The sequence below is a fragment of the Typopeltis vanoorti genome, chromosome 6, assembly GCF_054136105.1.
Source record: "Typopeltis vanoorti isolate ZY-2024b chromosome 6, IOZ_Tvanoo_1.0, whole genome shotgun sequence".
In the NCBI taxonomy this organism is placed as follows: Eukaryota; Metazoa; Arthropoda; class Arachnida; order Uropygi; family Thelyphonidae; genus Typopeltis; species Typopeltis vanoorti.
The window spans coordinates 159766644-159791115 of NC_143554.1; the positions used below are offsets into that span (position 1 = coordinate 159766644).

Below are 24472 nucleotides of genomic sequence, written 5' to 3' on the forward strand. Positions count from 1 at the left end.
CTTAGCGCTCTTGTGGCAACTGGAACTGCTGTTGCTTTCTTGTTCCAAAGTCCTTGCATTTCAATTTCCACTTCCCTATACTGGGCCAGTTTTTCAAGTGTTTTTTTTTATCCTAACTATCCTTTGGTATTGCGGTACTACAGTAATATCTCGCATATTAATTTCAAAATATATGTATCTGTCTGAATTTAGTCCCATAATATCTTTGCATCTTCATTTTTAAATATCTTTCCTAATCGTGTCTTCCCAAGGAGTTTTGCAAGGTTAGAGACTATACTTCTTGAATGAACTCTAGTATATAAATTTTGCTACTCGATTGTGCCTTTCTTTATAGTTTGTACGAGCAATCTTTCTGCGCGAACTAATTACAGTTGTACATCTCTGCACAATTGGCATATGCTACCATTAGCGATCTTTTCAATATTCACTTTTATTGCATTTGTTTGTAATGCAGCAAGTATTCGAATTTTTGTCCCTTTCTTGATGTTAACCAAGGGAAGTTATTGCCACGTTAAGCGACTCTCAATTTTACTTTCAACATCCTACAAAATACTGACATGAAGGGCATCATTTTTCGAATCTTCTGATCTCTTTTTGGTCATTTCTTTCTCCTTGTACTGATTTTCAAATCTTCTACATTCGCTAATTTTCTTTGGAAACTTTAATTTATATCTTTTCTGTGCTTTGCTTTTCATTCAATGCTCGCTTTTCTTCTTCTTCTTCTACTGTTTGCTTCACCTATGAAAGGCCATGTCCTCCACCTTTCCTGGATATGTATAACAGATACACATCACCAAGTGAGTGCAAGGAATGATTCAATGTAATTAATTTTGCTTTACGATCAAGTCGGCTTGTGTCCAGTCAATTATCGCTGCTAGGTATCTGATTACAGGGATGCTTTGTACTGATTACTATTCGTGTCTCCTCCATTCAGTTCGGCCTTAGAACTTTTTGAACTGCCCAGTCAGTCTCCAAAAGATAGAGAGGGTATAAAGGCCTTGCCTACTCCCTATAAGAGAATAAAAGGCATTAGCTGATTTATTTATTTATTTTTTATAAAACCTGTGAATCAGTGATAGCCTTGGGCCAGCTATCTTTCTGATTGGCTACCAGTGGAGATTGAACTGCCCACTCAGTCTCCAAAAGTTAGTAGGGTTAACGGCCCCGCCTACTCCCTATATGGGAACAACATAGGCGTTAGCTGATTTAGAACCTGTGTAGCTTAGTAGAAGTGGTGCTTGCATCCTCTGCACTAGGTCACCTGAAGATAGACACAAGTATAGTCGCCGACTGGAGGAGCATTTTTTAAGCATTTCTTTGACCGGTTCCCAGTTAGTCGATCAATGGCATGGGCAAGTATGTATTTTCTGGGAGAGTTTTTGTTTTGTAAACTCAAGAAAATCGACCATCTCACATTATTTCAGACAATAACATATCCTCTTAGGTGTAGGGTTGTTTGCCTATCTCTTCATCGGTAGCCGCTTATAACTAGTGATATTCATGGGCCATCAATCTCTAGTTACTGGTGGAGATTGAATGCCCACTCCATCTCCAAAACTTAGTGTTAAAAGGCCTTGCCTACTTCCTATAAGGGAATGAAAGGTGTTCACTGATTATTTTATTTACTTTTATAATAATAATAATAATAATAATAATAATAATAATAATAATAATAATAATAATAATAATAATAATTATTATTATTATTACCTGACACAAAGACTCATCGAGGGAGGGCACCAACCCCGCAATACTCCGTCTCCACCACACAATTCACTGAACACAGCGAACCGCAATTACCATCGTCATCATCATCATCATCATCTACACCAACGCCATCTACCACCTACCATCACCAGTAGTATTTTCACAGAAAATCACCAACATCCATTCCTACAGCGGAATTGGAACCTGCAGCCTTTTGGCTGGAGAGTAGTTACACTAACCACTCAGCCAACCAGGCTAGTTATTATTATATCTTCACGGAGCCCAAGAGGTCATCGAGGAAGGCCAAACATCACCCACCAGATATAATACCATTTCTTAAATTCGTTCAAATTAGAGGCATTCACTACCTTAACAGACAAACTATCACTTGTTGAGAGCTCTATGAAAGAAAAATTTAGCTCTTGCTGCTTTCTTAACTGCATACAAACTTAACCTTCATGGATACCTCTGTGTCCTCTCCCCACCTTCCATATAATGAAAAATGCTGTAAAGCGATATTGTATAATACCTCTCAAAAGATTCTAGACGACTACCAAATTTACCCTCCGTTATTCTGTCTACCAGTGTGTGTGCTGTCTGCATACTCTCAATCTAACCTCGTTGTCACCTGATAACGAGGTTAGATTGATATATCATCTGGAATGGATTGAGATAAATCATTTGGAATGGATTGAGATAAATCATCTGGAATGGATTGAGGTATATCATCTGGAATATTGAATATATTCCTGATATCATCTTTCTCGCCCTTCTCTTTGTTCTTTTCATAGCTTCTTTATCCCATTGAAACCCAATGAGACCACAGCGCAGGCTAAATGACTTTCATAATCTTACATGTCATTATTCGTTTTAACATTGCAATTATTCAGTGAGTTATATTTGAATTTTTTGTTTTTTAACCATTGAATTTCAGATTTCTATCCACTGTAAATCTATGGCTTCTAACCTGGTCAGTTACTCCCAATACCACCAATGTAATATTCTGTTAGATATTGTATCATGCCAAAAGGCATAACTTGACATTTACTAACACTAAATTGACAGCAATTATCCTTTGCTCATACTTTATGTCAATTGCATTTCTGATTGCCCTACTTATCTTTGCATCATCAACAAACAACTGAACATCAGTTGTCATCCTATTTCCGATATCATTAATGTATCGACTGAACAACAATGGTCAAGGAACTGACCCATGGGGGAACACTACTGATCACGTTAGATCTGGCATATATCACTTTCTGATACCCAACCGTTAGCCACCCACTTTTCCAAGGGAACAGTTTATATTCCAGTCTCATATTCTCTAATTTATGCAATTGAGTTTCATGTAGTATCCTATCAAATGCTTTATCAAACTCCATTGATATCGTAATATATCCATTCCCTTTATCCAATTCAGCCGTAATATTATTTGAAATATGAGCAACTTTCTTAGACATGACCTGACTTTAGTCAACCTATGCTGTTCCTTGCAAAGTACATTTTGTTTGTCCACACCCAATTCTGTATGCGAGTTCTTACTAACTGTACTCAATTCTTTATAATTATCCCAGAGATAATGCTAGTTTTTGCACCAGACTTCTGCAATGGAATTATCATCCACTGGTTCGTTCCTGTGGACTGCCTGCTCGAGGGTATGTGAGACGCATTGTAAGCCAAGAAGGCCTCATAAAAGCCCCTATGCCGGTGCCTCTCGCGCCTCAGCCTAGAGTCGGCCCTGCCTCTGGTATCTTTGCTAAGCTGAGACTCAAATGATAGAAACATGTCAAGCCAGTTCATTTAAATATTCCTTTAGCATACATGCTAATGTCCCATCTCTCGTAATATACAAATTCTTATGCATTTTATGCAACAGCTCTAAAATCTTCTCATGCATGAAGAAGTGAATGAAGTGAAAGTGGATGTGTAGAATCAGGGAAACCAGAGCTTTTAGGAAGGGCGGGATGCTGTTAAGTGGACATGCAGACAGTAGTGAGGCAGGTGAGTGTAAGAATGTGTATAACATGCCTGAGTTAGGACGAAGGATAACAAACCAAAATGGGACAGTTAGTATAAGGCGTCAAAATAGGGGTGGGGCTAGGGGACTTCTGCACTTTATGTGCACTAATGCCAGGAATATTCGGAATAAGGAGGAATTTTTGGCATTGGTTAGGTCTTCCTGGCCACAGGTTATTGGCATTAGTGAGACATGGCTAACAGAAGATGACATAGTTAGTGGAATAGAACGTGAAGGGTATAGTGTGTTCAGGAAAGACAGAGAGCAAAGAAGGGAGAGGGGTATTATTGATGATAGCTGATGAACTGCAGCAAAAGTGAATAGAAGTTCAACTTCAGGATAGTGAAAATACCACATTTGAGTTTATCTGGTGTGAGAATGAGTTCAGCAGAACAAAATTTACAGTTGGGTGCTGCAATAGACCAGGCGATGGAATAGATGGTAGAGACAGTATGCATAGGCAAATAGACTCAATGAGTGGAGGATAGGTAATTATTATGTTGGATTACAACTATGGTAATATTGATTGGAGGGGGGAGAAGACAAATAGGAGGAAGGAAATGAACTTTATGCACTTACTAAGGGATAACTACTTGAAATAGCATGTAATGGAATATATTAGAGGCTTAAGAGTGCTTGACCTACTAATTGCATCTGAAAAATTGACTATTATGAATATGACCATATTGCCACCAATTGGTGAGAGTGATCATAAAGTCTTGACCTGGAAAGTGGATAAATGTATGGAATTTTCAATTAAGACAGGGTACATCTGGAATTACCGGGCTGGTAAATATAGCAAGCTTAGGGGATTGGTTGGATCAGTGCCACGCCATGTTAAACTGAAAGGGATAGATGTTGATAGTACACGGGAAGTGGTAAAGGAGCGTTTGAGGAAGGTAATGGCTGACTGCATACAATACAAGACAGAGTAAATCAAGTGGGAGTTAAATGGATGAATAACATAATTAAGCTTGAGCTGCAAAACAGCAACAATTGTGAATGAAATTTAAGGAGAAAGGCGACATACAGACACACGAACATTACAAAGTACATGCCAGAAGGGTAACTAGTGTGGTAAGAAAAGCAAAATCAGATTACGAAAGGAAATTAACATCGCAAGCTAAAGTGAATTCCAAACAGTTCTTTCGATATGCTGAAAGTAAAAGAAAAAATGTATACGGAAAAATAATTTTAAGGAATGCCGATGGCAGGGAGGTAACTGAATCAGCTGAAATAGTAGAATTACTAAGCGAACACTTTGCAAGAGTATATCATCCAGGCTGTGATATTGCAGGAATGAGAGAACGAATTGCTGATACAGCAATTGAAGTGAATGAAATGGAGGTGAATAGCATATTACAGAACCTTAATGTAAATACATCTGTGGGATTGGTTGGTATACCAGTTCGAGACTTGCGTAAAGAGGCAAAGGAATTGTCAGTTCACTTGACCATATTGTTTAATTTAAGTCTCAGCTCTGGGTTAGTTCCGAGGGGGGGGGAGGGAAAATAATTCTATTGCATAAAGGAGGTTCCAAGACTGCTGTTGTAAATTACCAACCGATCAGCATATCAGGAATCGTTGTCAAGGTTTCGGAGATATTAGTCAAGTGCAAAATACAGAAATAGATAGATGAAAATCGGATACTGTATGGAGGACAGCATGGTTTTGTGAATGGTAGCTCATGCCTCAGTAACTTGCTCACGTTTTTTAATACAGTGAGCTGAACTGGATAAGGGTAATGGATTTACAGTGATCTGCAGAACTTATCAGTAAACTGCAGCATATGGGGATGGATATAGGGTTGGTGAGATGGATAGGGGGGGTGGTTGATGGAGAGATATCAGAGAGTAGTTTATTCAGGAGTGGAGTTCAAAAGGCAAAGTGTAAGGTTATGTATTTTGGGGTGAAAAAATCAGCAGCAGTATATCACATTGATGGAACTGTACTCCAGGAGGTTGATGAAGCCAGAGATTTGGGTGTGTTGGTGGATAAGGAGTTCAAGTTTAGGGAGCACATAACAAAAGTGGATAAATCAGCTCTTCAGATTGGTTACTGGAGAATACTTTGACAAGCAGAGATAAGCAAGTTATTGTTCCTCTTTATCGAGCCTTGATAAGACGCCATCTTGTCTACTGCTGTGCCCAGATCTGGGCCTCTGGATTTCTTCTTGATGGAGAGGAGATAGAGAGGATCCAGAGGTGACTGACCAAGATAATAGCTGGTCTATGGAATGAACCTTACTAGAACAGGTTGAAGATCTGTGGGTTACAAAAATTGGTTGATAGGTGGAAAAGCGGTGATATAATTGAGACATTCAAATTATTGACAGGGTTTTACAAGATTAATTCAGAGGAAAATTTTCAGAACAGGTCTGGTGATGAGAGAACTAGGGGGGCCATCCATGGAAACTTACCAAGAGTAGTTAGCAAGAGTGTCAGAACTAGGTTTTTTACTTGGAGATTGGTGAATGAGTGGAATAAGCTGCCAGAATTCAAAGCAAAGTATGATAGATACTGTGCGAATATCGAATAGTTGTTATGATGTTTAGGGCCTCCCTCGATGAGTATGTGGACTCCTTGGAGTTGCCGTAATAATAATAATAATAATAATAATAATAATAATAATAATAGCAATTTATTGATTGCTAAAATATTTACACATGCAATAGACATCTTGAGTGACATTGCAACTTATAATTTTACAGAATTCGGCTCTAAGTGCTGCATTTTCTACATTGATTTCAACTGAAATTTTTAATTGTATTTTTTGCCTCTTTATTATGTATTTATGACACATGTTCTCTGGTGTTAACAATGAAGATTATTCAGAATTTTTTGTATAATAATTTTTTTTTGTTTATATAATTTTTTGATTATAAGAATAATTTATTACATTATTTTTTCATGTTACATAAGAGTATTATATTAATGATATTATCACATAATAATCGGTATCTTCAGTATCTTCTTTATTGTTGCATACTTTACTAACTGTTTTATTACATAATCTGCTGCTTTGGTTATAAGGATTACGTGTGGTTGAGTGAGGCGAGTTAATCCCACCTACTTTGAAGGTTAGGTTAGCTTTCGTGAGGAGAGTGGGATTTAGGCTTCACTATTTATGTTGTTGCTACTGTTTATGTATGGGATGTTGGCATTGGATGCTGGTGATTTGTGATGTGTATATTAGTGTTAATGATATATTAACTTTGTTGGTATATTTTCCAGAGTTCGTGTTTTAATGTTCTGTAGTTATCTATGTGTTTTAAATTTCTTGGGAGGTTGTTGAGTTGCGTGGGTATCTAATGTGATATCATAAAAGGACCATATGAATTGTTGAAGGGAACAGGAATGTAGAAAGCTGTTGTGAGTCGTGTTATTCGATATGTATCTCTGTTGTTTCAATAGGTGATATTGAAGTAATTCCTTGTTAATGCCATGTAGTGTTTCAGGTTTTTAATGCTCAGAATTCTATGTATCGCCATGTGCTGGTCGGATATTGGTTGTTGCGTGTAAGGTGTCCGGATCACTGTTGACACGATTTTCCTGTGTAATGTTTCTAATTTTGTTAGGGGGATGTTTGCATAGACTTACTCATTCCATATCTGAGTAGGGATTCCCAGATACCGTGATATAGGAGTGTTGATCACAAGGTAGCTCAAACTCGCAAACGTATCGGAAAGAAGATACCCAATGAAGGAGATGCTCCAGAAGTATATCTGAATGCCAGAAATAAATTTCGCATCACCACCTTTTACACAATTGTTGACAAACTTGAAACTGAGATGAGAAGAGGAGAGATATACAAAGAAATATCATAGAGATTTTTCTTTTCTAAGTGATGTGTCACATAATGCTATTTCAGTAACTTCATCATCTACTGAAATTGAAAGGTATTCTCAGTGTTGTCAAAAGATGATTGATGCTTACCCAGAGGAATTAAACAATAATTTCTCAGCTGAGCCTCAGCAGTTTCACTCATATGCACGCCATAAGTTCAGTGCAACAAAAAAAAAAATGTAAAAACAAGATTTAGTGATGCTGAACTTTATAAAATAATTGTAGAAGGCAATATTGAGTGTGCTTTTCCAAATATAGACATTGCCTTTCGTATATTTTTAACATTAATGGTCACAAATTGCTCAGCTGAGCGTTCATTTTCTCAGTTGAAGTATATCAAAAATACTATCAGAACAACTATGCAACAAGGCAGGTTGAATGCCTTATCTCTACTAAGTATAGAAGCAGATGTGTTAAGTAAGATTCATTTTGAGGATCTGATCAAAGACTTTGCAATTAAAAAAGTAGGAGAAAACTTTTCAATTCTAAATAAAGTTGAAGTATACAAAAATAAACATTGTTTTCCATCTTACTATAAGTTTTGTTTCATTTTGAAAAATAAAAATTTATTTTATGGTTTATTATTGTTTATATTTTGAATTACATATATATGGGACACCAAAATCTTTTAAGTGCTTAGGCCCTCTATGGGTGTTAATCCGGCCCTGGTGACATGTACCTATTTTGTTACTTGTGTTCTGTTTTAGAGGTAGTTCTTGAACCATGCATGCAGTGTTCCTCTTATATCCATTGAGTAGAGGTTTGGTGAGTAGTATGTCATGTTCAAGTGTATCGATTGCTTTGGTTAGGTCCAGCAGTATAAGGACGGCGTACTTGTTTTTGTCGAGAGCTTTGTTTATTGTGTCTGCAATGGCTTCGAATAAAGTGATGGTGCTTTTTGTTTTCTGAAAGCCGTATTGGTTTTGTGAGATGATGTTGTACTTCTGTAAATAGTTCTGTAGTCTGGTGTGTGTGTTATTTTTTCTAGAATTTTTGAGATGACTGGTAGTGTAGCTATTGGTCTGTAGTTCTGAGTATCGTTTCTTTTGCCGTGTTTTATTGGCGTAATTACTGCAGTTTTTAGTTGTTGTGGAATAATGCCTGTGTTGAATATTATGTTCACGAGTTTCAAAAGTATTGGATTTATTTGTTCAAAGTGTGTTATAAGGTCTGTGAGTCTTATTTCAATTGTTGGTAATTTGTCTTTTTTGAGTTGTGTGACATTGTTTGTGAAAGCATAGTTGAACGAGTCTGCTAGTTCCTCTTGGTTTGTGTCCTGACCGAAGCTTTTTGCAATAAAATCTTGTACTGAAGTTTTCTTTTTTCGAGTTACTAATTCGTTGAGTGTAGCCCACGTTTGCTTAATGTTGTCGTTATATTCCATGACTTTTTGGAAGTAGTATCGTCTTTTTGCCTTACGAATTTTTGTTGTTAGTTGATTTCTTGTGTTTTTGTATAAGGTTTGTAAATGTGTGTTACTGGGTGACTTTTAAGTTTTTCCATAGATTTTCTTTTATAGTAATACTATTTAGTATGTCGTCATTTATCCATGGTTGTCGTCTCGTTTGTGTAGGCTTTGTTGCTTTTTTGTATATTTCTGTGAACTTTAGTTGAAAATTCTTGTATAATGTTACAGGATCATTTATTTTAAGTAAGGAATTCCAGTCTGTATTTTTTACTTGGTTATTGACAATAGCCTTTAGTATAATCGAGTTTTGTCGACTTTCGTGGTGGTGGGAGGGGGGTAGGTAACGTAATTAAACGAAGTTGAGACTAAGCAGTGATCGGCAATTTTGACGTTAATTACTGTTGATCTATATGTATAGATGGGAGCCCGTATGTTGATATGATCAATGCATGATTGTGTTAGTGAGTTATTGAGTATTTCCTCTGTTGTTGGGGAGTTAATGGTAGGGTTTATGTTGTACTGACTTAGTATATCAAGATATGTGTTAGTGGTTGAAAAAGCATGGTCAAGAGTATTTATGTTAATATCTCCTATTAGGATGAGGCCTGTGTGTTGTACGGGGTTCTATTGTACGGTATTAATAACAATAATAATAAGTAACGCATCTCTTCTTCCAATGTAGTGAGAGCACTTTATATTTACATACACCAGGCTAATAGATGAGAAAAAATTATTAATGAGAAATAGATGAAGTTTCTCATTCTCAAATTTGATTTTTAACGAATCCAGTTTGGAAACCGGAAAAATAATTTGCGTTCATTAAATGATTAAAACATTCATTTTTGAATAAAAAGAAGATGGCGCTTTTTCATATTATTAAGTGGTCACGTTTTGTTCGTGTGGTTTCGAAATCAAAACTAAATGTTTCATAAAGGTTTTATATACAGAATAACACTAAACCACTGCAAAGAGATGATCTGAAACGGTCTGGTAATGTACAGTGTTTAACCGAAAATGTTTCTGGTTTGGTAATTTTGTTTATAAGTGAATTGCAGATTAACATCTGTCTATGGAATACCACGGAGCTCTTCAAAACAATATGCTACAGCGGTTTCCTCCCTCCTTAAAATGTTTTAGCGGTTACGAAAGTAGATCAAATAGTTGGTGAGTACCGTGCTATATATTTCTAATAATTCTTTTCCACTTAGTGTAATAAATTAAAATATTAGTTCAAGATCTGTATCGAGGCAGAGATACCCGAGGAACAAGCAGGTTTTCGGAAAGGTAAGGGCACCAGACATCGGATCCTTTGCCTTAGACAGATTATAGAAAAATCTAAAGAATTCAGACTCCCTCTGGTAATGTGTTTCTTAGACTACTCTAAAGCTTTTGACTGTGTTGAGCATGTGAGATGTTTACTTTCTCCTCACTTGTTTAGTATATATGCAGAGGACATCATCCGTGAAGCATTGGATGAGCTGAGGACAGGAATTAGGATAGGAGGTAGATTGATCAGTAATCTGAGGTATGCTGATGATACAGTACTCCTTTGTAATGATATGGAAGAACTAGGACTAATTCTTGACAAAGTTAACAAGATCAGTAATAACAGAGGACTTCAACTCAATCCTAGCAAGACAAAGATCATGGTTCTCAAAGGAAAAACAAACAGAGAAGCTCTTGAGAAACAAGTGTACCTTAATGGAGAAAGAATTGAGGAAGTCAGCAAGTTTGAGTACCTGGGATCTATTATTAATGTGAACAATTGCTGTTCAGAAGATGTCAGAAAAAGGTTAGGAATGGCTAAAACAACAGTCGGAGACCTGTCTAAAATCTGGAAGGATGGATCTCTCTCTATGGGAACAAAGTTGAGGATTTTAGATGTAGTTGTTTTTCCAACAGCGACTTATGGATGCGAGACTTGGAACCTAAAGAAGTCAGATAAAAAACAGATATCTGCTTTTGAGATGTGGTGTTACAGAAAGCTGTTGAGGATATCATATATGGAAAGGTGTACGAATGAATGGGTGTTAGAAAAGATCAGTAGAACTTTAAGGTTCCTTGAGGATATTGACAGAAGAAAATTAAAATATTTTGCACACACAGAAAGGATGAAAGGAGGACTTCTCAGAACAGTAATAGAAGGTGAAGTAACTGGAAAAAGAGGCAGGGGTAGACCATCAAAGAGATGGATGGCATGTGTAGAGTGACTGATCTTCAGAGAGGTGAGGCCTCCAGAACAGCAAACAACAGACTACATGGCGAGGCTTGGTGTGGAACATTACCGAGCATCAGAGTGACCATATGGCATCTGTAGATGCCCAGTGAACATAGTAGTAGCAGTAGTAGATCTGTATCGAATGAAAGTATAAGTGTTCTGATACATCTCTTCGCATTCCTTATCGTGTCGTTAATTCTGAACCTAAAGTAAAATGCTAAAACTATCCAACTGAAAGCATCTGATATAATTTCAACTGTACAATCGGTAGATTAGAAATTTAGATCAAAAAAGGATTAAAGGCATCTCTTGGAAGTCCTAAAATCCTGGTCCATATCATATAGTTTCAGTTGATACTGTATCCATTCTCCAACAGAAATGTCATCTGTCTAATAACCTCTAATAAACTCAATCATGTCGCCCTCTTTTTTTTATTAATCAATTTTTATGTATTATTATTAAAGGCACTTTCATGGCGTCAGAAGATATTCTGACTCTGGATTAGAGTATTTTATAGTAAATACTCTAGTCCAGAGTATTTCAATAATAAGCTGTGTACTCCTTTTGGCTACTTGTACATGGAAATATGATTTCTGCATTACTTCAACCTTGGTATCACCTCTGCGTCTGGCTCCCACTGGTGAGACCTCAATAAAGGTCAAAACCAGTTTGGTTTTGACCTTTATTGATAATGCATATCATTATACATGTCGATAAGGATATGTGCTTTGCATTATAGGTTACTATGGCAAGTGCTGTGAAGTCTCTATATATGAATTTTGCCTCTATATATGAATTTCCCTGTCCTGAAAATACTTCTGGCACATACTTTGTTTGCTTATACTTGGATAAAGGATTAAACCAAGTATATAATTTCTTGGCATCTTTAATTTATAATATAACCAAGTGAAAAAAAATCTCCAACAATTAACATGCATCAGTTTTTGGAATTCCACCCTTGATGCTTTCTAATTATCATTCTCTCTCCCAAGTTTTAATTCCAATTTTAAAATCAAATGATCTGTCACTAAGAGGTTCTAATGAATTAATCTGATCAATCATTAATTCCTCTTATGTTAATCAATTCCAAGATCCCTTCAGGTAGGTTTCTTTTATATGTTGCCTTAATTAACTGCCATGAAGTTACTCCAAAAATGTGTCAGTTGCGTTATTATCTCTTTCATAGTTTCATAAAACATCAGTAATATTTTACTTTTCGTTGTTTCTTTAATTGGTATATAATCACTAATCCTCCATTCTGATAACATTTCTGCCCTCTGTGCTGAATAGGAATTCAGCATATTGTTAATCTGAAAGAGTCCCATTCATCTCTGAAAAGCAAGACCCTTCTCCTTTACCTATTCTATCTCTTCTGACAACATTAGTTACCTTAATGCACTACAATATCATGAATGCTGTCGTTAAACCCACATTCAGAAATTCCCAAAATATGCATCTTAATTTCTCTGGTTGATAAGTTAAACCACATATATATATATATATATATATATATATATATATATATCCTTTCCCCTTTGCATGAATAGTCTGATTATAACAAATATTTCAATGGCTTGACAAATTTTTGTGATGATTCAAAATATCAATTTTCAGTAAAATTCGTCCTGTGAGTATACTGTCTTCATAACTTCCAGAATGGCTTGTATAAATCCTTTTTTCAGAAAAGCGCCTAAAAAAAAAAGAGGGAAGATTCTAGTCTACATGCCCTGATATGGGATATCATGATTATTATTTCAATGCCTCAGTGGAGTCATTAGGCATATTTCAGAAAGTCCTATTTTACACACCACAGCACGTGTCTTACCTGTTTTCTCAGTGATTCCAGCAATGGATTCGACTCTCCCACCTTTTTTCATTTAATCTATTTTGCAATCTTGCTTGCAAGAAACTTATTCAGTTTCCATGTATGTTTTCTTGTTTTCTCATCACCCATTGCTTGCATGATTGTATATTCCCCATCTATCTGAGACATTCCTCTTGCCAACTTCCTAGTCTCAGTCTGCCAATCTCCATAAACTTCAGTATATCCTAATTTACTCAATATTTATCAGAGTTCTAATATGGTACTTTTACTTCCTCCTGGATCCATGTCACCACTTAAATCTAATCCCAATAGCTCAGTTATAGCTTGGTTTGCCATGAGGATAGTTATAGGCCATGGATTCAAAATATCATTGTGTTGCAGATGTTTATAAAAGTCTAATAATAGATGACTTCCTGGTGTGTGAGACTATGAACCTTTACAAGTTTACTTAACTTTATGCTTACAGGAAGCATAAAATTAACTTGAAAAAAGTATCATATTTGATTGCTAGACCAGATTTCTGAATTGTCTAGTCTTGCAAAGCATATCAGTATCATGCTTTGCAAGACCAGATAATTGGAACTGTTATGACAAAAAAAAAAAAAAAAATCAGCATATAAATTAAACAATAGCAATCTCCAAAATACTCTTTTAGATATTGAAAGTTTATTTTCCACTTGGTTAGAGTATAATAAATTTAGTTTAATCCTTTATCCAAGTGTGAGCAAACAAAGTTTGCGCCTGAAAGTATCTTCAGGACTGGGTTAAGGTGGTACACACTTTCAACATCTTTCTCTAAATCCAGAGTAATTTATTAAAAAAGGGTGGCACACCAATTGGCAATTCCTATAGGTGGAGATGACCTGCAAATGCTTCTGCCTGATGTCTCGACTTGGGCCTGGCTCCCACTGAAGAGACCTCAATAAAGGTCGAAACCGGTCTGGGTAGTGGCCCTTCCCTTAATGCATAACAATAGACATATCCGCAAGGAGATGTGTTTTGCATTATAGGAGATACTAGGATAGGAGTGTTGGTAGCTTGCTCCACCTTTGCAACGAGTTGCCCTGGTGTGTACCACCTTAACCCAGTCCTGAAGATACTTTCAGGCGCAAACTTTGTTTGCTCACACTTGGATAAAGGATTAAACTAAATTTATTATACTCTAACCAAGTGGAAAATAAACTTTCAACATCTTTCTCTAAATCCAGAGTAATTTATTAAAAAAGGGTGGCACACCAATTGGCAATTCCTATAGGTGGAGATGACCTGCAAATGCTTCTGCCTGATGTCTCGACTTGGGCCTGGCTCCCACTGAAGAGACCTCAATAAAGGTCGAAACCGGTCTGGGTAGTGGCCCTTCCCTTAATGCATAACAATAGACATATCCGCAAGGAGATGTGTTTTGCATTATAGGAGATACTAGGATAGGAGTGTTGGTAGCTTGCTCCACCTTTGCAACGAGTTGCCCTGGTGTGTACCACCTTAACCCAGTCCTGAAGATACTTTCAGGCGCAAACTTTGTTTGCTCACACTTGGATAAAGGATTAAACTAAATTTATTATACTCTTTTAGATACTGTCACTTCTCTTTTGAGAAAGCCTTCTCATCTTTTATATATCTATCAGCCAGCTATCTCCACAATCATGTCATGGAGCATGGTTGGTGAGTGGAATGCTTTGCCTGACATTGTGGTGAATGCAGATACATTGAATGAGTTTAAACCATGGTTTGATGGACTTTGTGTATAACATTGTGTACTTCCAAAGAGAACCTTTTGAGCCCATGAAGGATTGGTGTAAATAATATTTCATAAGCTTTGTTCATTAACTGCAGTTTTGTCTTCGTTCACTGTTATATTCATTATTCTGCTCCTTTCTCCAACTTGAAATATATTGAGAAACTTGTATTAAACCTTTCTGTTATATTATTATTATTATTATTATTCAGGACTCCATGAAGTCAAAATGACTCATTGAGGGGAGGGTCCCCCCTAAGAAACACAAAGTCTATCATACCACTCCTTAAACCCATTGACCGTTCTCGCTCTCACCACTCCAGTCAATACATTCCATGGTCCAACCACCCTCCATGTAATATGTTACAGTTGTTAGAATGGCACCATCCACATCAACAGAGCCATTCTTACTTTTTCTTGTTATATAACTTAAAATACACCCTAGGATTGTATCTCCTTCCTTATCTACCTGTCATTTTTTTTTTTTTTTTTTTGCATGTCCTATATATGTTTCATGCATCTCCTGTTTACTGGTTCTGTACCTTTTCCATGTCTTCATCTGCAATTCCTGTTATATCTTATTATTCATACATTTCTTGTCTTCTGTGTTGATTCTTCTAACTCTAGGTAGTCTGACTACCTACCTATTTTGAAATGGTCATGAAACTCCCAGAATTGATCTTGTGTAATTCCTTGTGTGATATGCCATCCAATTTCCTCCTTGTTCTCATAATCTTTTTTCTTTTCTTTTTTTTTTAGTTATTCATATCTCTTCACTAGAGCATGCAACTGCTTGTTCATCTCCTTTGTCAGAACTATATAATCATATTCACTCACCAGGAGCAGCATGAATACATAATTTACTGTCACATCCTGAGACATTGCCAAGTCAAGAAACTCACTAGCTTTACTCTCGTCCCATTGTGGCAAGAGTAAAGCTAGTGAGTTCTCTCTTTCTGACCACTGTCATCTCTTGCAGTTACTATGCTCTATTTATCTGATAATTCTATCTGCATAGCTATTTCCTCCTCCCCTTTCCCCCAATATTTGAGTCCTATAATACTCCGAAATATTGTAACCTGTTCACACCACATAGTCTAAAAGCTATTATTAGTGTTGTGAACAGGTTATGATATTTTGGAGTATTATTGTGTGTTTATTGTTGAATTTTAATATCCAATTGTTTAAAAGTTGTTTAATTTGATTAGAACACTGAAAGGTTATGGTGGACTTATTCAGGATATACTATCATCTGCTTGAAGTGAAGTGCTAAATTTAACATCTATTCTGATACAGCTTTCAACACAAATGTACATGTGGATCAAATATATCAATTAATTTATTCTTCAGTCAGCCTGGTTAGCGGAGTATTTAGCGTATTCGGTCTCCAGCCAAAATGCTGCAGGTTCGAATCCCGTCGTGGGCATAGATGTTTGTGATTGCCTGTGAAAATACTAGTGGTGGCGGTGATCGGCAGATGGCATTGGTGTAGTTGCAGTCAGTTGGTGGATTGAGCAGTGGAAGCAGAGCTGTGGAGCAAGTGCCATCCCTCGATGAGCCTTTGGACTCCTTGGAGGTGTCAAATAATAATAATTTATTATTGTTTCGGGGACACTTGTAACCTCTAGAAAGCAACCCATGTGGCGGATCGGGGAATGCCTCCCAGAAATGGGTGGTAGGAGGGAAATGAAATACCTCCCGCAGACCAACAGGTATGTAGCAGAGGAATGGCAAGCCGGCTGCATTAATTGCCTAAAATCTTGAACGATGAATCGGCCAGCAAATAGAAGCAGAAATAATGCTACTGCATACGGGAGAGCCGATGTGCCTAACTCAAGCCCACATAGAGTGGGCGAGAAGACAGCTATGTGGAATGCATACTGTATATATATAATATTTCAACCATCAACATCAGAACGTTGTAAAAACCTAGCAAATTAAAACTGATAGAGAGAGAACTTGAACTGTTTAAATGGGAAATAGTGGGAGTTGCAGAGTCCCATTGGACAGGCGAGGGAAAAATCGACATAAAAAAAACGCAAGCATATTTTACTCAGGAAGAAAAGATAACCATCGCAGAGAAGGCATAGCACTAATCATTAAAAAATGGCTCCTAAACTCAATAGTTGATGTAAGACCACTTTCCTCTAGAATCGTCTCAGTAAGATTCAAAGCAAAAGAAAAAGGAATGAATATATATATATATATATATATATATATATATTAATCGCCTAAAAACTAATCGCCACATATATATATATTATATATATATATATATATATTATATATATATATATATATATTATATATATATATATATATATATATATTATATATATATATATATATATATATTATATATATATATATATATATATATATATACAGGGTGTTCGGGATAAATTTGACATATTTATAATTAATTATATTTTTCCGTAAGTTACATGTATTAACACACACTTCTCTTCATTTGAAAGTTTGGACCCTTCTTCATTCATATACAAGATGTCAGAAAGGATGGATAGCTGGAACCCACCTGAATCATGGAAGAGAATAACTTGTATCATGATGATTCGTGCCCGCCATCAAAATAAGGATATTACGACTGCTGCCCAATGCTCCCTGAATACAGTAAAAACAATCAGGCATGAACTAGAGACTTGCAATGGTGACTACGAGGATGTAGCAAGAAGAAAGATCCCTAGCAGACGATCTGATTGCGTTCGTACAGCAGAATTCCTCGCAAATCTGCAGGAACAGGTGTTGAAGAACCCTGTCATTGGAATTCGGGCTTTGTTCGTGGAGTTGCTAACTGTAGTCAAGCCCTGGATAACAAGGGTAGCCAATGGTAGGCCGTATGTATGGCAGCAGGATTCGGCCCCTTGCCACACCTCTGGGAAAAGTCAAAAATGGTTGTCTGAAAATTTCTACGACTTCACCAGTCCAAATGTTTGGCCTCCAAACTCCCCAGACCTTAACCCCATGGATTATTTTGTATGGGGCGCAGTTGAAAAAGACACCAATCGCACTTCCAGTAATACAAAAGCCCAGTTAATGGATAAAATTAAAACAGTTTTTGCGGCCCTTCCCAGGGAGACTGTAGCATCAGCTTGTTCGAGGTTCCGAAGCAGAATTGAAGCTGTGATCGATGCTAATGGTGGTTATTTTGAGTAAATCTTGTTGATAGTATTGTAATTAACTCTGCCTGTAATGTTTTTTTTGTCAATTCATTAAATTTAATAGATACAAAGAAGATTTTCTTTTTCCTTACGAAACTGTCAAATTTATCCCGAACACCCTGTATATATATATATATATTATATATATATATATATATATATATATATTAATTATATACTGTATATATATATATATTATATATATTATATATATATATATATATATATATATATATTAATTATATACTGTATATATATATATATTATATATATTATATATATATATATATATATATATATATTAATTATATACTGTATATATATATATATTATATATATTATATATATATATATATATATATATATATTAATTATATACTGTATATATATATATATTATATATATTATATATATATATATATATATATATATATTAATTATATACTGTATATATATATATATTATATATATTATATATATATATATATATATATATATTAATTATATACTGTATATATATATATATTATATATATTATATATATATATATATATATATATATATTAATTATATACTGTATATATATATATATTATATATATTATATATATATATATATATATATATATAATATATATATATAATCTACTTAGGATCGAAGCCATCTTTACCATTAACAACAGTCGTCGTCCTACAGATAATCTATCGCCGACAGAAAGGAAAGCAATACACCAACTTCGTAACAACAATGACATTATTATCCTACCTGCTGATAAAGGGAATGCAACTGTAATCTTAGACAAAGCTGACTACCGTTGTAAGATGAACAACTTGTTAAGTTCTAATACGTATTCTATGCTAGAAAGTGATCCCACAAGAGAACTTCATAACCGTACAAACAATCTTCTGAAATCAACTTCTGAACTTCCTAGACATACAAGACTATCTCTCCGCTCTCTCCATCCCCTCATTCCTCGGTTGTACGGCTTGCCTAACATCCATAAGGTTGACACCCCTTTAAGACCTATTGTGGAAGGGATTGACTCACCTACATACAATCTGTCTAAATATCTTGCAGCTTCTTTAAAACATTTAGTTGGCAATTCTTCTTCCTTCATCAAAAACTCTGAAGATTTCATCTCAAAAATAAAAAATTTGAATCTTTTAGACTCGGACAGAATGGTGAGTTTTGACATCGTATCTTTGTTTACGAATGTTCCTACAGATGAAGTTCTGAGTCTTCTTAAGGACAAGGTTTCTAAAAAAGTGTTCACTCTTCTAACTCACTGCATCAATTCCGGCTATTTCTGCTACGAAGAGAAAATATACAAACAAACTAGCGGTTTAGCTATGGGCAGCCCTCTATCTCCAGTCTTAGCTAATTTTTTTCTAGAAGATTTTGAAGAGAAAGCTATTTCCTCAGCTACTTTGAAACCTAAACTGTGGTTACGTTACATCGATGACGTCTTCCTTATTTGGGGACATAGTTTAGAGGAACTGCAAAACTTCCTAAACCATTTAAATAACCAACATCAAAACATTAAATTCACATCTGAACTAGAGGTTAACGGCGTTCTCCCCTTCTTGGATCTAAAGATCAGTAGATTTCCTGACTGTCTTAAATTTTCAATTTTTCGAAAAACCACCCACACTGATAGATATTTACATGGTTCTTCTCATCACTTCCCACCTCAGAAACTGGGCATCATCTCCACCCTCGCCCATCGAGCAAGATGTCTCATTTCCACAGAAGAAGACCTTCAAACAGAGCTTAATTTCCTGAAAAACACCTTCTTAAATAATGGATATTCGTCTCGTAACATCACTAAACGCTTGAGACCACGCCAACATCCTCGACAAGAAGATGACTCCAACCCTATCACTCATATACAGTTGCCTTTTATCAGCACTCTTACCCCAAAACTAGCTAAGATTCTGAAAAAATTCAACATAAAGACCGACTATACTACGCTGCCAAAATTTCGTTCTTTTCTGAGTCGACCAAAACCAAAACACAACCATCTGCATTTTCCTGGTGTTTATAAAGTTTTGTGCAACTGTGGTCGACCTTATTTTGGCCAGACAGACAAATCTGTTTCACTTCGTCTTGAGGAACATAGACGTGACATCTCCTACAGTAGAGCACGTGCGAGCGCCCTTTCCAGTCATGTCCTTTTCTCGGCAAACTCTAACCTTGAAGAACAGCCACATCAAGTTGAGTGGGAACGCACTACTAATTTATATATTTGCAAGGATGAATTCGAAAGAAGAATCATCGAATCAAAAGAAATAGTTCTGGACCCTTCACATTTAAATAATAATCTTAGCTACAATTTACCCGATTCCCATAGCGCAGTAATCCAGTACTGGCGCTCAAAAATTAGCTGTCGCACACATTCTACTCATGCCAACGGTAGCACGCGGTCACCTATTCAAATATGACTGTTATTATTCTGCTTTTTATTAAGCTGTAAAGTTCATTTTTTACCGTGTTATTTTATGTCTTATGTTTTTATTTCTCACCTGAAGAAGTCGGATCACCGATGAAACTAGTTGTGATGTATTAAAGGTTTTTGTTATACTTTCTCGGGTTCTAGTCAGTTAAATTTATTTTTATATATATATATATATATATATATATTAATTATATACTGTATATATATATATATTATATATATTATATATATATATATATATATATATTAATTATATACTGTATATATATATATATTATATATATTAATTATATACTGTATATATATATATATTAATTATATACTGTATATATATATATATTATATATATTAATTATATACTGTATATATATATATATTATATATATTATATATATATATATATATATATATTAATTATATACTGTATATATATATATATTATATATATTAATTATATACTGTATATATATATATATTAATTATATACTGTATATATATATATATTATATATATTAATTATATACTGTATATATATATATATTATATATATTATATATATATATATATATATATATATATATATATTAATTATATACTGTATATATATATATATTATATATATTATATATATATATATTATATATATATATATATATATATATATATATAGCCAATTTCTTGAACAACTGCAAGAAGAAATCAGGCGAACAAATACAAGAGACATCCTGATTATTATGGGAGATTTTAATGCAAAAATCGATCAGTACTTCGAAGATAAAGCAGAGGTAATGGGAAAATTCGGTCATGGAGAGATGAATGAGAGAGGAGAGGACTTGATTGATTTTTGCAAAATAAATCAACTCTTAATCACAAATACCTTATTCTACCACAGGCCACAACACAAATACACTTGAACATTACCAAACAATGAAATCAAAAACTGCATGGACTATATAATCGTTAATAAGAAGTGGAAACATTCTTTCCGAAATGTCAAAACATTAAAAAAGATTGACTGGATACAAACCATGAATTATCATCAGCCAAACTAAAAATCAATTTCAAAAGAAAGAGAATAAACCATCAAAAACATCTGAAAACTTACTGATAGCTTGACAAGATCTACCAGAGAACATTAAAACAAAAATTAAATAATCTTGCTTTAGATACAGTCTCGGACTCTTGGAAAAAAGGTAAAGAAATTATTAAAGAAACAGCAACAAAACACCTGGGCTACCAGACAAGAGTAAACAAAGATTGGCTTACACCAGAGATTTTGGACTTATGGGGGAAAAAAAAAGAATATCCAAAACTAACCTCTCAAAATAAGATAATGAACAAAGTTTTTGTATAATAAGAATATTATACAAAAACTTGAAAAAAGAAATAGACAAAAAATGCAGATTAGCAAAAATCGCATATTTAGAATGAAAAGCAGGAATATGCAAAGAAGCATACAAAAAACATGACTTCAAGACCTTTATGAAATAGGCAGAGATAACTAGAACATACTCACCCAACCATGTTTCAATATTGCAAAAAGATGGAACCATAACAAGTAGCCATGAAACAATAAAAGAAATTATTATTATTATTTGACACCTCCAGGGAGTCCAAAGACTCGTCGAGGGAGAGTGCACCAACAGCATCGAACGATTGTTCCCCTTCCAACTACTAACCGCGCTCAAACTTACTTAACTGAGCCATTAGTAGCAGAGGCTCTACCAATCGACCAACCTTTGATGGGCTAATCATTTTAAAGAAACATTTACAGCTGAAGAAAACATAGATCAAGACACCTTCAACCCAGAATTAACTTCTGACACAAAATACATACTAAATGAAGAAATACATAGAGCAAATGAAATATTCATTAGGATTCTTCAAAACAGAGTTATACATTCCTATGAAGAACAACAGATGGAAGAAGAGCAAATGGGATTTAGAAATAGCAGAAGCAATAGATGCAATTTTTACATTAAACAGATTAGCAGATCTTATGAGAGACAAAAATAAAAAAAACTCTACTGCTGTTTTATCAACTTCAAACAAGCCTTTGACTCAATAAACAGAAACAAACTCATTAATATTCTATAAAACAGAGGGGTCGGCAAATACATATTAAATTGTATCAAGAATTACTATTCAGAAACACAAGCAATAGTGAATTACAAAAACATAGAAACAGATCAAATAGCAATTAAAAAAAGAGTTATGCAAGGCTGCCCATTGTCACCCTATTTATTCAACCTGCACCTAAAAGAAGTAGTAGATGAAGGACTACAGAGGTGTGAAGGCATAACTATAAATGGAAGAAATATAGCACATTTAAAGTATGCCGATGACATAGTTATCACTACAGAGAGCCAAGAAAAATTAGAAAATATCCTGACCAAGCTGCATCAAACAAGTAACAAATATGATATGAAAATCAATTTTAGTAAAACAAAACTAATAGGAAGAAAAAGGGAAGCAATCCAAATGAAAATAGGAAACAATAATATAGAACAAGTAAAGCAGTTCATTTACCTAGGATCAATGATCACCTGAAGATCTAGACTATTTCAAAACCAAGCACAGAATCAATAATGGATGGATAACAAAATAATATGGAACAATAAAAGATTAAGCAAAGAACTCAGATATTTAAAACAATGACAATTCCCACAGTACTCTATTGCTCAGAATGCTGGATCTTAAGGAAAAAAGAAATGGATAAACTCAGTCCTTTTGAAATGAAATGCCTAAGAAAAATCAATAGAATAAACTGGACAGAAAGAAAAACAAATGAAAAAGTCAGAGAACTTAACTTAAAAGACACAATAATTACAGCACTAAAAAAGAGCCAACTAAGCTGGTTTGGACATGTTTCTATAATGAACCCAGAAAGACTACCAAACATACTATTAAATGGTAGAATTGAAGGACAGCCCAGCAGAGTAAGATTAAGAAAGAAATGGATTGACAACATCACCCACTTAAACTCCATAATAGAACTTCATAAAAAGACAGCAGACAGAAAGAGATGGCAAAAATTTATTCTTGAAGCTCAACCTGCCATGAGCGGAAGAGAAATAATAATAATTCATATTCATATTATTTCATCATCAGCAGTCACTTTGCATCCATGTAATTACTAACACATCAAGGTTGGTAGATGGTTAATGCTATTTTCCTTCACGCAGTGATTGTTCTAGATCAGCGTTTCTCAACCTTTCTAAGCCCAAGGACCAGTAAAATGCCTAAAACAATTCTACGGACCACTAACTTACAGAGGCGTAGCTGGGGAGAGGAAGCGATCCGCCCCAAGCGGCACTTTTTTGGCGTGTAAGAAATCTTGCCATACTGTCTATAAAACAGCAACTGAGTGATGAAATAGAGTTTGACCATGTCATTGATGATTTCGTGAACAGAAAAGCAAGAAAAATAACATTTTAGAATGTTGGAATTAAAGTTTTACTTCAAAAATAAATATAGTGTTTTTAATTTATTTCCCTATACATCGTTTTGACTTTTTGAACATTTTTTAAAAACTAAGTAGGAATTACCAACATTTCTGAAAAACTGTGCCTTTTATAACATAATAAATCTAAAAGCATGTTTTGAATACATGTGGAAACATAATTAATTAAATTGGAAGTAAACGATTAAAATTGTATCATCATTGAACAAAGTTTTAATTTTTATTAAACAAATAAAAAATATGATCTAATTATGTTACTACTTACTTTTAATGAGATGGGTGAGCTTCTCGGCCCTTGCAGAGTTGCTGGATATCTGGCTCAAATATTGGTCAAATTCAGTTGAAGATTGGCACACACGAAGACGATTTCTGTATTTTGTTTTTATTTGAAGGAGCAATGAAAATCCTTTCTCACAAAGATAGGTTGTAGAGAACTGCATGACGATTTTCAATGCTTCTTCAGAAAATTCGGTAAATTCACTTCTCACTGAAAGTGAGATCCAAAATCGAGTCAAACCAAGATCACTGAATTGCATTTTAAGTATAGTTTCTGGGAAAATTCCCATGTTACTCCTCTTAAACACTATTAATATAATTACGGCTATTATAGCCTGTTT

The 24472-nt window shown here is 34.8% G+C and overlaps 1 protein-coding gene across 2 annotated transcripts in view; it reads left to right on the plus strand.

Moving 5' to 3' along the window:
- Positions 1-24472, plus strand: part of LOC150106164 (uncharacterized) — a 59073-nt gene that overhangs the window by 13890 nt on the left and 20711 nt on the right. The window contains exon 1 of one of the 2 annotated variants that reach the window (XM_090393897.1): positions 9870-10144. The exons of the other annotated variant lie outside the window; for it this stretch is intronic. The gene's annotated coding sequence lies outside the window, so the exon portion shown is untranslated. Of the gene's footprint in view, positions 1-9869; positions 10145-24472 lie in introns of those variants that run through there. 2 annotated transcript variants of the gene reach the window in all.